This window comes from Neophocaena asiaeorientalis, unplaced genomic scaffold (assembly GCF_003031525.2).
Source record: "Neophocaena asiaeorientalis asiaeorientalis breed wild unplaced genomic scaffold, Neophocaena_asiaeorientalis_V1.1 scaffold275, whole genome shotgun sequence".
Classification (NCBI taxonomy): Eukaryota; Metazoa; Chordata; class Mammalia; order Artiodactyla; family Phocoenidae; genus Neophocaena; species Neophocaena asiaeorientalis.
The window spans coordinates 8,021,102-8,032,842 of record NW_020173679.1 but is presented as its reverse complement, the minus strand read 5'-3'; positions in this window follow the sequence as shown (position 1 = coordinate 8,032,842).

Below are 11,741 nucleotides of genomic sequence, written 5' to 3'. Positions count from 1 at the left end.
CTTTAAAGAAAACTTCCTTTTAAGGTTTGTTTTTTTTTTTTTTTTTTTTTTTTTTTTTTTTCTTGAAGCACACCTTTAAACAAGCAAATAATAATTAAGCAAGAAAGAACACTTATACAAATTTAGGGGAAATGAGCGCTAGAGTAGCCATCTCTTCCCCTCCCTCCCCCATCCTCCTTTCTCCCGCCAGAGCAAAAGACGGCCTCACAGCTTCCACCAGACCAGTGCTCACAGCCTCCTGTCTCCGCGCCTGCCTGGGGGTCACTGAGCTCTCAGGCCGGGCTCTGCGGGGTCCGCCAGCCCACGCACACAGCCACGAGCGCGGGGAAGGGCTGCTTTTGGCAGCTGGGTGAGCACTTGGATTCCAGTACGTTTTGGTAATGTGAGGGAAGTCGAGGGAAATGATTTTTCCCAACTACAACTACTCAAGTTGTGGGTGAGATTTTTCAGCTCTTGTAAGATGAAGGAATCAATGAAGCCATTGTGGAAGATCTTTTGGTACCTAAAGTAAAATGACTTCTCCTGGCACATATGTCAAAGCAAAGACTTTGTTGTCTGCTGCTTGGTGTCTAATTTACAGGGATATTTAATTTTGTAAGGTATTTGTATATTTATACAGCTATAACTAATTGCACATTGAACTGGAAAAGCAAGGATGACCTAGCGTGTAGCACCTGCTGGTACTTGGCCTTCCCTCGTCTGGGTTCCACTAAGGTTCTCCTGGACAGTGTCAGGGCTTGTTCATTTCTTGTTTGACTTGGGTCCTTCATTTTACCTTTTGGTTCCCTTTTTAAAATGTGATTGTTAACCTGCTCTTTAAAAAGAAAGAGACTAATTTTGCTGCTGCTCTCAGAAGGTTTGCTGAATGTATTTAAATAGGACTCTAACTCGTGTGCACTGCAGCTGTCCGCTGTGGCCAGACCGTGACTGTGTAGCAGGAATGTACTGATTTGTGCTTCCTTAGTAATGGAGATATCAGCTGAGAGATGATCTGCTGCTGTTGTGTTCCAAAAGGCCATTTATGAAACCTGTGTTCGAGCCCCATGAAATCTTAGGAAAGCCTCTAGTCCTTTAAAGGAAGAAGTTAGAGTTGATACAAATTTCACATTAAAAGTTCAGCCAAAACGGCTTGTGCTCAGACGGAATGTCCGAGTTGAGGTTGGTCTCTTGCCAAACCCTGGCCGTCGTGTGTTGTTTTCATGTCTTCAAGTTAATTTTTTTCATGCTGCGTATTCTGGCATCAGTTCACCTGAGGAATCCATCAGCCTTCTTGTGAGTCGTCTTAGACTTTGTGGCTCTGAAGTACTTGTCCGGTGAGACTTCAAGTCCCTTGTCACCTTCCTCACGCACAAAACCCATGAAGCATAAGTGGCCTTTTTGAACCAAGACTTTGCAAACTGATCTCTCCCCAGGGAAGGAGTTGAGCACATTTAGCAACAATGTACATTATTAATTTCAGATTCTCATTTTCATGTTTTATTATGTAAATATTATCTGATGTTCGGAGCCTGAGTATACAGAATGTAAATATAGTTCTTGTATTTGTACTAATGGTTCTTTTGCTGTATAGCCTTAGATGTGCAGTGCAGACATTATCTAACTGTGTATGGTAACCTTGCATCACGGAACTATCAGTGAACGAGGTAAAAATAATAAAGGTACAACCAGTGCATCAGAAGGCTTTTGATGTGCGTTTATTCCTACACCCTTTGAAAGGTGTTTACACAAAGATTTTTCTTGATTTGCAAAGACATTACTCTTCTGGGACAGATGTCACCGTGCTATGACCTCCATGTTCCTTTCTGATAATGCAAAGCAGCAGTTATTCTATAACTAATGTGATGCTGTTTCTTAGAAATACTTTCCTCCCGGTTAGGGAAGTGGCTATTTTAGGTGGAAGAGCAGGCCCTATACCCGGGGCCCTCCCACTCCAATGAGGGAAGACACTCGTTAGACAAATTTAAAATGTTACAGAGCAAAGAAAAGCTGAATAAAAGATTAGAAGGGATGGGAAGAAAGCGTCTTTTTAGATTGTGTGGTCAGGGAAGGCCTCTTTTGGGAGATGACATTTGAGTAGACTCCTGAATGAAAGAATGGGTATGCCATGCAAATCCCTGGGCAAAGAGGTCTCCACGCGGAGTAAGTAGGTACCTGAGGCAGCAGTGTCCTCAGAAGATTCCAAAATAGCAAGGAACCAAGGGCGGATTTTGAGAAGATAAGTCCCGTGATCTTACTAGTGTTTTAAAAGACCATTCAGGTGGCTGGGTGGAGAGCAGCCTGTGTGTGTAGAGATGGGGGACCCGTGGAGGAAAGGGGGCCAAACAGGAAGTTGTTGCCACAGCGTCCCGGGGGGAGGATGGAGGCTCGGACCAGCAGCAGTAGATTCGGGGAGCAAGGGCCAGATTCAGGACACATTTTACTGTTAGAACTCAGAGTCCGCCGAGGGACCACATGTCGAGAAAGGAGGATGGTAACTCCCGGGACGTGTGTCTGAGCAAACAGGACGGCCTTGTGGTTCCCTAGGGTGAAGGAGGCTGGAGGGTCTAGAAGAGCTGAGGGGTGGTTCTGAATAGAGGACTAGGTTGTGGCCGTGTTCACCTGCATGTGTGGTCCATGAGGCAGTCGCTTTCAGGGGGAGAGGTGGGGCCTGGAGACACGTTTGGGAACTGACCCATGAAGGTGACAATAAAGGCAAGAGGTGGGGAGATCCGGGGAGCGAGTAGCTGTGAGAACCAAGGGCTCTGTGGCCTGGAGCAGTAGGAAGAGAGGACGACAGCAGAGGGACCAGGAGAAGTGGCTGTGAGGAGAGCGTGGTATTTGGCAGTGAAGTTAAGGAAGTGTTTGAAGATGGAGGAAGTGATAGCCGTGTCAAGAGCAGCTGACGGGTTAAAATAAGAACTGAGCAGTGACCGCAGGTTTTGGCAACAGGGAGGTCTAGGAGGTTTGAGGGAGCCTGTGAATGCCATCACTTTCTCCCGGTTTCAGAGCCAACTAATAAACAAAAGAATAAGGCAGATAGGAGATCGAAATGTCACCTTCGTTACTGTTAAAGCTATGATTAGAGGATGTGGCTTTTGTCTGTGGGTAAATGAATTCCGTAATACCAAGCCTCAGAACTAGAGGGCCGGGAGCAGTGCATCTTGAACTTTAATGTGCGTAAGTTTCCCCTGCGGGTCATACTAAGTGCAGGTTCTGGCTGAGGAGGCCTCGGGTGGGGCCTGAGACCCTGCATTTCTCGTAAGCTTCCACGTGAACCAAGAGGTTCCCTGATGGCAGCCAAGGTCCCCAGAGAGAGGGAAGAAGTGGTCAGGCTGGCCATGCCAGGGGCTCCCACCTAACTCAGGCAGTTTCGTTTCTCTCCTGGCCCTCTATGAGGGGCTGGCGGAAGCAGGAATGTTCCAGTAACAGAGCTCACTTCACATGCGAGGAGACATCAGGAGTGCCTCTGCTCTGACGAGGTCGTCGGCGAGTAGAGCATCTTCACGAGTGGTGCGGAAGAAAGCGTACCCAGAGTAGGTGCCAGGGAAAGTGGGAGAAGAGGTTGAGTGAGTAATACGGGGTTGGGGGCGGGGCAAGGGGTCAGGGAAAGGTTTCTATTTTAAAGGAAGGCGATAGCCCAGCATGTGTGTCTGCTGATGGGGATGAATGCACTAGAAGGGAAAACCTGACGGTGGGACGAGACCAGAACAGAGAGTTTGCTGGTGTGATCCCCTGGAGGTGGCCGGCGGGCTTGGAGGGGCATGAGAGGGGAGTTCAGCCCCGGGTCCTGGGGGAGCAGTGCTGTTTATCTGCGGTACCAGGAGGCGACACCAAGTTGTAGGCAGCACCCAGGCAGAGAGCTAAGTGACAGGAGCCTTCGCGGGTCCTCCTGGTCATTGGTTTTTCCCTGAGACTCATTGGTCAACTCTAGGCCATGTCTTCCTGAACTGCACTGGACTTTTCGTTTGAACTGCATTAGTTCTTATAGAGCGGGTTGTCCCTTACATCTGGGCCTCATTCAGGGTCACATCGTCGCCATGGCTCTTGCAAAGCTGACAGTATAGAACATCAGGAGGTCCCGTGGAACGGTACATGTTTATTTAATGCATTACTTTTATATCTGATTTTTCTTGTCCAGTGGACAAGACTCCGCACTTCCACTGCAGGAGACGCGGATTCAATCACTGGTCGGGGAACTAAGATCGCGCATGTCGCGTGGCGTGGCCAAAAGAAAAGAGAAAAACTTCTGGTCTCTGCACAGTCTTAAATTTTTAGCTTTTCTGAGCACATCACACGCGTACACTCTGGCTTTAGAACATATGATCTCTGGGTTTTTTCAGAATCGCTCTTCCTACCCACTCTGCTTGAGTTCAGTTGCAGGAATTATACAGGAAGTGAGTGTCAGAGCTGGGATTTTCAAATCTATCCCGACTAGTATGTTACTTACACACCCTCTTATGTAAGTCAAACAAAGGATTCAGCCTTGGGAGGTTTGCAGAGAAGGGTTGTTTTGTAGAATTCCTCCCCAGGCTTTGATTTGGGATTTGGGGAATTAGAGCAAGGCAAAAAAATTGTGAAGATGAATAGTAATGTGAATTGACTTAAGCATTAAAAGCCAAGAATTTGAGGGTTTTCTAAAAACTAAAGGTCAGCATGAAGCTCTGGCCCCAGCCGGCCCTGGCTTTACCCCATTCATCTCTGGGGAGAGTTGCCTTTGTCCCAGCCCTGCCCTCCTTAAGCCAGTTTGCTGTAGCTTTCCAACCCTGCTGGGAAGCAGTATATTTTGCTGGTTGTTAGCACTTTAACAAAGAAATGGGAAGGCCGTGTAGCGTGTACCATTAGTAATAGAAGAAAGAATTATTGGCTGTTTGATTAGATATTTAAACATGTTTGCCTGAAATGATGCTTTGCAGTGGTAACTTGGGTGTGTCCAGATGTTTAGTCACATTGACTCAGCATAATTTCTCCTTTGCCAAATCTCAGACTAGAGCAATCAATTTGTTCCTGCAGCAAAATCTGATGGTAGGTTTTCCTTGTAACCAAGCCTAACAGAAAAAGGAAGTAGTTGCAGAAAAGTTGAAAGTTATGAGAGGTACAGAGTCTATCTTGAAGAAAGCAATTGTGTAAAGTTCTACCTGTAAAGTTATTACAAGTGCTGTTTGGTCTCCCAAACTAGTGATTGAAAGTTCATTTCAATTTACCTTTCCACTTAAAGCCAACTAAATGTCTCTAACATACAGATATACCCAATTTCTCTGTGAAAATATGTCTCTGTGAGTTTGCATAATTATGGCCTGCTAATCTGATGAGGAAAGAGTGCTGGGCTCGGCCCTAGTCGACTTGGGTTAAAGTTCAGTTCTGCCACTAATTAGCTGAGAAAGTCAACTTCCCTGAGCTGAGTTTCTTGTTTCAAATTAGATAATATTAATAATGGTATCTTAAATCGTACAGTACTTGAAATTCCCAAGGAACTTTCATAGGCATTCGCTTATTTTGATACGGGGAAGGAAGCAGGACGCACGGGAGGTGGTGCCCTGCAGTCAAGGAGCCTGCAGACTGTTAGCCCCTGGAGGATGGCAGGCGTCTGGGGAGGCGCTGCTCTGTTTGCCCTCTTTGAAGCTACTCTGCATTTTCTGATTCTGAGTCTCTCTCATTTGCTACAAGGCTGAAGTACGAAATCCAGTCTCTGAAAGAGAATGAAGATCCCTGGAATGATAAATGCATGATTAAATATAAGACACTTTATATTTTTTCTCTTAAAAAAAATTTAAGATTGTTTGAACTAGTAATTATAACATATATTATTGGGCTTACAATATACAGATAAAAAAAATACATGACAGTAATAGCAAAAAGGGACAGTGAGAGAATGGAGCTATATTGTAGTAAAGTTTCTATATTTACCAGAAATGTTCAATATTAAGCTGAAGTACATTGTAATACATTAAAGATGCATATTGTAATCCCTAGACAACCACTAAGAAAATAACTCAAGATTTAGTTAAAAAATCAACCTAGAGGGGAAAAAAATCAACCTAGGGATTAAGGTAGTACACACACATACCAATTAACACAACAGAGCAGTAAAAAGAACAAAAGAACAAGGAAGACGTGAGACATAGAAAACATAGCAAAATGGCACCCATATATCCAACCATATCAACAGTATACATTACACGTGAAAGAGACTAAACACCCCAATCAAAATGCCACTACCATTGGCAAAGAAAATAAAAGGCATTCAGATTGGAAAGGAAGAAGTGAATTGTGTTTACTCACAGATGACATGATTGCAGGTAACAAAGTCTCCAAACAGAAGATCAACATACATATATTAGGTGTTTCTGTATACCAATAATGAACAATCTGAAAATGAAATTAGGAAGGTTCTATCCACAGTAAGACAAAGGTTGCTTTGGAATACATCTAATGAGAGAAGTGCAAAGCCTATAAGCTCAGACTACAAAACGTTGCTGAAGCGAAGATCTAAATCAGTGGAGATGGCAGTTCTCCCCAAAATCTATAGATTCAGCACCCTCCCTGTAAAACCCTAGGGGCATTTTGTATAGAAATTAACAAACGGACTCTAAAATGTATATGGAAATGGCAAAGGACCTAGAATTAAGAATTGTTAAGGTCATAAAAAACAATAAATTGTCCTAGATCAGAGGAAACTAAAGAGACATGATGACATAATGTTCTGGACGGAAGCAGAACAGGAGAAGTACATTAGTGGAAAAGTGGTACCTGTAATAATAAGTCTGGAGTTTAGTTAATAGCATTAACACCAATGTTGGTTCCTTGGTTATGACAAATATACCATGGTGGTGTCAAGCTGCTAACAATAGGGGAAACTAGGTGAGGGCTATATAAGGGAACTTTCTGAACTGAGCAACTTTTCTATAAATATAAGTCTATTCTAATATTTATTTTAAGTGGACAAGCAAAAGATCTGAATGGAGGTCTCACCAAAGAAGATACATGAGTAGCTAGTAAGCACTTGAAAATGTGTTCAACCTTGTTAGGGAAATGCAAATTAAAACCACGATGAGTTACTACTTCACACCCACTAGGATGGCTGTAATCACAAAGATAGTATCAAGCGTTGGCGAGGATGTGGGGAAACTAGAACCCTTGTACACTGCTTGTGGGAAAGGGTATAGCCACTTCAAAAATAGATTAGCAGTTCTTACCAAGTTAAACATACACTTAGCATATAACCCAGCAATTTCACTCCCAAGTATCTACCCAAGAGAAATGAAAACATATGCCCACACAATGATTCATGCATAAATGTTCAAAACAATTAATGATATTTTAATGCCCAACCCAGAACAATCCAAATAGCCAACAGATAAAAGGATAAACAAAATTACGTACAATGAAATATGACTGAGCACTACTCATAAATACAATGCTATGCATAAGCCTCAAAAGCACTATGCTAAGTGAAAGAAACCAGACACAAAAATTACATATTATTCCATTTATTTCTAGGAATAAGCAAAACTGTGCAGACATTAAATAGATCACAGGTTTCTAGGGCTGCGGTGGGAGCAGAGATTGACTACAAACAGGCACTTTTGGCGTGTTGGAAACTTTTGGGGTGATGCAAGTATTCTAAAAAGGATTGTGGGGCTTCCCTGGTGGCGCAGTGGTTGAGAGTCCGCCTGCCGATGCAGGGGACGCGGGTTCGTGTCCCGGTCCGGGAGGATCCCACATGCCGCGGAGCGGCTGGGCCCGTGAGCCATGGCCGCTGGGCCTGCGCGTCCGGAGCCTGTGCTCCGCAACGGGAGAGGCCACAACAGTGAGAGGCCCGCGTACCGCAAAAAAAAAAAAAATGATTGTGGTGATGGTTACACAGTAGTATAAATTAACTAAAAATCATCCAACTGTACACTTTTATAATGTATTAAATCGTTGGCATATAAATTATACTTCAATAAATCTTTTTTCTTTAAGTCCAATACTATGAAGAAATAATACCATTTTAAACTAGCATACCCACATAATTTATCATTCAAGCCAGAACAATTTTGAGAGTGAAAAGGATTGCTATTAAAACTATGCAAGAAGACAGGTGTGAACAAGGACTGTCCCAGACCAACTGGCTTGAATGGTGCCCCTTTTACAAAACTGTCATTGGACAGCAACAGTTAGTGGCCATCTGTTATGTGCACAGCATCGGAAGGTGACAGAAATACACTTAGGAAGGAGATAGACATGGTCCCTGTCCTTTCGGATTGATGGCACAGTGAGGGAGATAGAAACGAAGGCAGCGACAAGCCCACTGCTGTGGGCACGTCGGGGGAGGCGTCCAAGTCATCCTGGGAAAAGAGAGGAAACTGTGAGCCAGGACTGCAAGGCAGTGGGAGGTAACAAGGACAACAGCAGGCAAAACAGTGACCCAGGCCCTGTTGTGGAACCAGAAAGTAATTCAGTGTCTGTAACATAGCCTAAGGGAAGAGGACAGAGGTGAGTCCTTGTCTCACACTGTTGTGTACTGTGAAAAAAGGGACTGTGGTGCTTGCATTTGAAAGTAAAATGTATCATCTGGGCTGGAGATCTAGCAGAGAAAGGGCTGTTTCACCACTCTGGTCAAGTTGGTCACATCGGTCAGCCCTGTGGACCAAGCTCAGACTGAGCGCATGTTCCCAGACACTGTTTTGGGATCCTCTGGGGAGAAAAAAGCACTCTTAATAGGATGTGCTGGTGCCCTAAAGGAGTGTAGAACAGAGGTCATGACTATGGGGAAGAGGAGAAGATGCCTGGGATGATGTGTTTGGATCAGGAAGATAGATACTGTGAAATGCATGCACGTGTTGTCAAGTGGGAATTTTTCCAACAGCAAACAATTCAAGTAACGGACCATTTTTGCACCAGCTGAGCTTGATCTATGGGAACTACTCAGGAGCATGGCAAGAAGCTGCAAACGTGTTCTTCTACCTCTCTCTCCCCAGAAGCTTTCACAAGGAAGCTGGGAGAAATTTTTTGTCAGTCCTATTTTCCACTATGGTTTATGTCTCTCCTTTCTGAGTCCCTTTCATAAAAAAAGGTAGAAACTAATGTATGAGTACTAAGTACTAGACACAAGTCCCACTGGCTTCATTTAACCCTAGAGCTACCCTGTGAGATCTTTGTCATTCTTGTTTCACACATGAGGAAACTCTGAGATTCGATAACTTGCCCCAATTGCACAGTTAGAAAGAAATGGAACTGGAGCCCGCTAAGGCCAGCGTTGACACCAAAACCCATTGCTTTTCCCTCTCCAGCAAGCAGCTTCCAAGAAAAACACTCCAGATCATTTGAGAAGCCATCTGATGTGATTTCTGGGACAACGTACTATCCGGCCAGTGAGGCTGTCTCCCAATCCCAGGTTTTATTGAGAGGGACTTGGAGAGCATCCAATCCATCCCACAAGGTACTTCTAGTGTCTGTCACTATGTGACTCAGCAGGTCGCGGCTCCCTGAGCCCCAATTTCCTCATCCCTAAAATATGAGTTGGGCTAGATCAGTGGCTCTCAAACCTGGTTGATGTCAGGACCCCTTTACACGCTTAAAAATTATTGAGGACCCAGCTTTTGTTTATGTGAGTTATGTCTATGATTATTTACCATTTTAAAAGTTAAAACAGAAACTTTGGAATAACAGTTTCCCAAAACAAAAGGAAATGCAGCGAGATGAGTGGAATTGTTTGACAATTTTGTAAATCTCTCTAATGTCCTACAGCTTAAGACAGCTGGATTCTCTTATCTGCTACATTTGATCTGTTCCGTATCACATGTGATGTAGTCTCTGGAAAACTCCACTGTACTCTTGTGAGAGAAGGAGAGTGAAGAAGGCAAATAATGTCTTACTGGTACCATGGAAATAGCTTTGTCTCCACTTCCCCTGCAGGGGCTTCCAGAGGTCCTGACCACCCCCTTTTTAAAAAAAAAAAAAAAAATTATTTATTTTTGGCTGCGTTGGGTCTTCGTTGCTGTGTGCGGGTTTTCTCTAGTTGCGGTGAGGGTGGGTTATTCTTCGTTGCAGTGGGCGGGCTTCTCACTGCAATGGCTTCTGTTGTTGCGGAGCACAGGCTCTAGGTGCGCAGGCTCAGTAGTTGTGGCATGCGGGCTCGGGAGTTGTGGCTCAAAGGCTCTAGAGCGCAGGCTCAGTAGTTGTAGCACACGGGTTTAGTTGCTCTGCATCATGTGGGATCTTCCAGGACCAGGGCTCGAACCCGTGTCCCCTGCATTGGCCGGTGGATTCTTAACCACTGCGCCACCAGGGAAGCCCCCTGACCACCCTTTGAGAATTGTTTCCTCCAGCACTCAGAATCACCTGGGGGGGTCCTGATAAAATGCACATCTGGCCTATCCCAGACCTGTGGTATCAGAATTCACATTTAATAAGCCTCCTTGCACACTGGAGTTTGGGGACACCAGGGTGGGAGAGCTCCAAGATTCCTGCCAGCCTGGTTCATCCAAAGCTACTGAGTGCCCTGTTTTGGTAGAGTTGGGATTAAGGCCCAGGTCTCAGTGCAGGGCTCGCGGTGGCAGTCAGCTCCTGCTCTCTGGCTTGCCTGGCTTATCAGTTCACATCTCCCTACTCACTTTCCCATTCAGGGAAGTGCTGAGGGCAGCTGGGCACCTCGCTTACAGCTTTAAAATAAATATTAGGCTTGCTTACAGCTATACATTTCTGCATACAGCAGACGCAAGAGAAGTGAAGGACGGAACCCATGGGGCAGGGACCTCCCTTGCCCACAGGAGGAAGTTCTGTGCTAAGCTTGCCCCCCACCCCCTCCACCCCAGGTATCTGTGCAGTGAGTCATCCACAGCTCATGAGTGTCGGGCCAGGCAATGGGAGTATAAAAAAGAAAAAAACTATACCCTCAGGAGTGTAAGGTCTGGCTGGTGCAAAACAGGCAAATGTGGAAGCAACTCAAGGAAAAGAACAAATTGCATAAAGAATGTCTCTAGTGGAGAAACCCTAATGTAGAATACTTACATACTAGATAAAGTGGACTGTGACATCGCTTTTAAATTTCAGAGTAAGATTCCACAATTGCACTTAAAAAATATTGTGATTTAATTAACACACAAAAAACCTGGCTATAGTGGGACATTTGCTTACATGGAAGTTATAACAGAACCTGTTAAAACCTATGTTACATAGTAACCTGTGCAGTTGGTGCGATGGAAATAGCCTTGGCCTTGAATCGGTCACAACTGGGCCACTAACTAGCCATTAACTAGCTGCAGTGACTCTAGTAATGTAACATGTGTTGAGCACTTACTATGTGCAAGGCACTGTTAGGTGACATGAAGCATTCACAGAAGCAAAAAGCCTAAAACGCACTGGAGGAGCTAAGCCTTGTTCACAAGCATCTGCACTGGAGGCGGCAGGGTTCAGGGCTGACAGTTAAGATGCCTCGTGCACTGTGGACCGTGCACGTGGGAGATGCGTACTTAATGCCCTGGACCGCCATTCACCAGCACGTCGCCTCTGGTTCCTCAGCTGTACGGGAAGGGGTTCAGTGACACGACCTCCAAAGCCGGGCCCCATCGCCCCCAGCAAGGACATTCCCCGCCTGCTCTCTCTGCGCCTGTTCCTCCACCTGCAAAAAGGTGTCCCACACAAGGTCGTGGTGAGGAGCAACATTTCCTGGCACCCATCACACGTGCCCACGGACAAGAATACACCTCGGACCCTGCCCGGGTGGGTCAATTTCACGCGTCAACCCCAGAGTGCACCGCAGCGACGGGAGGAAAGAGTGA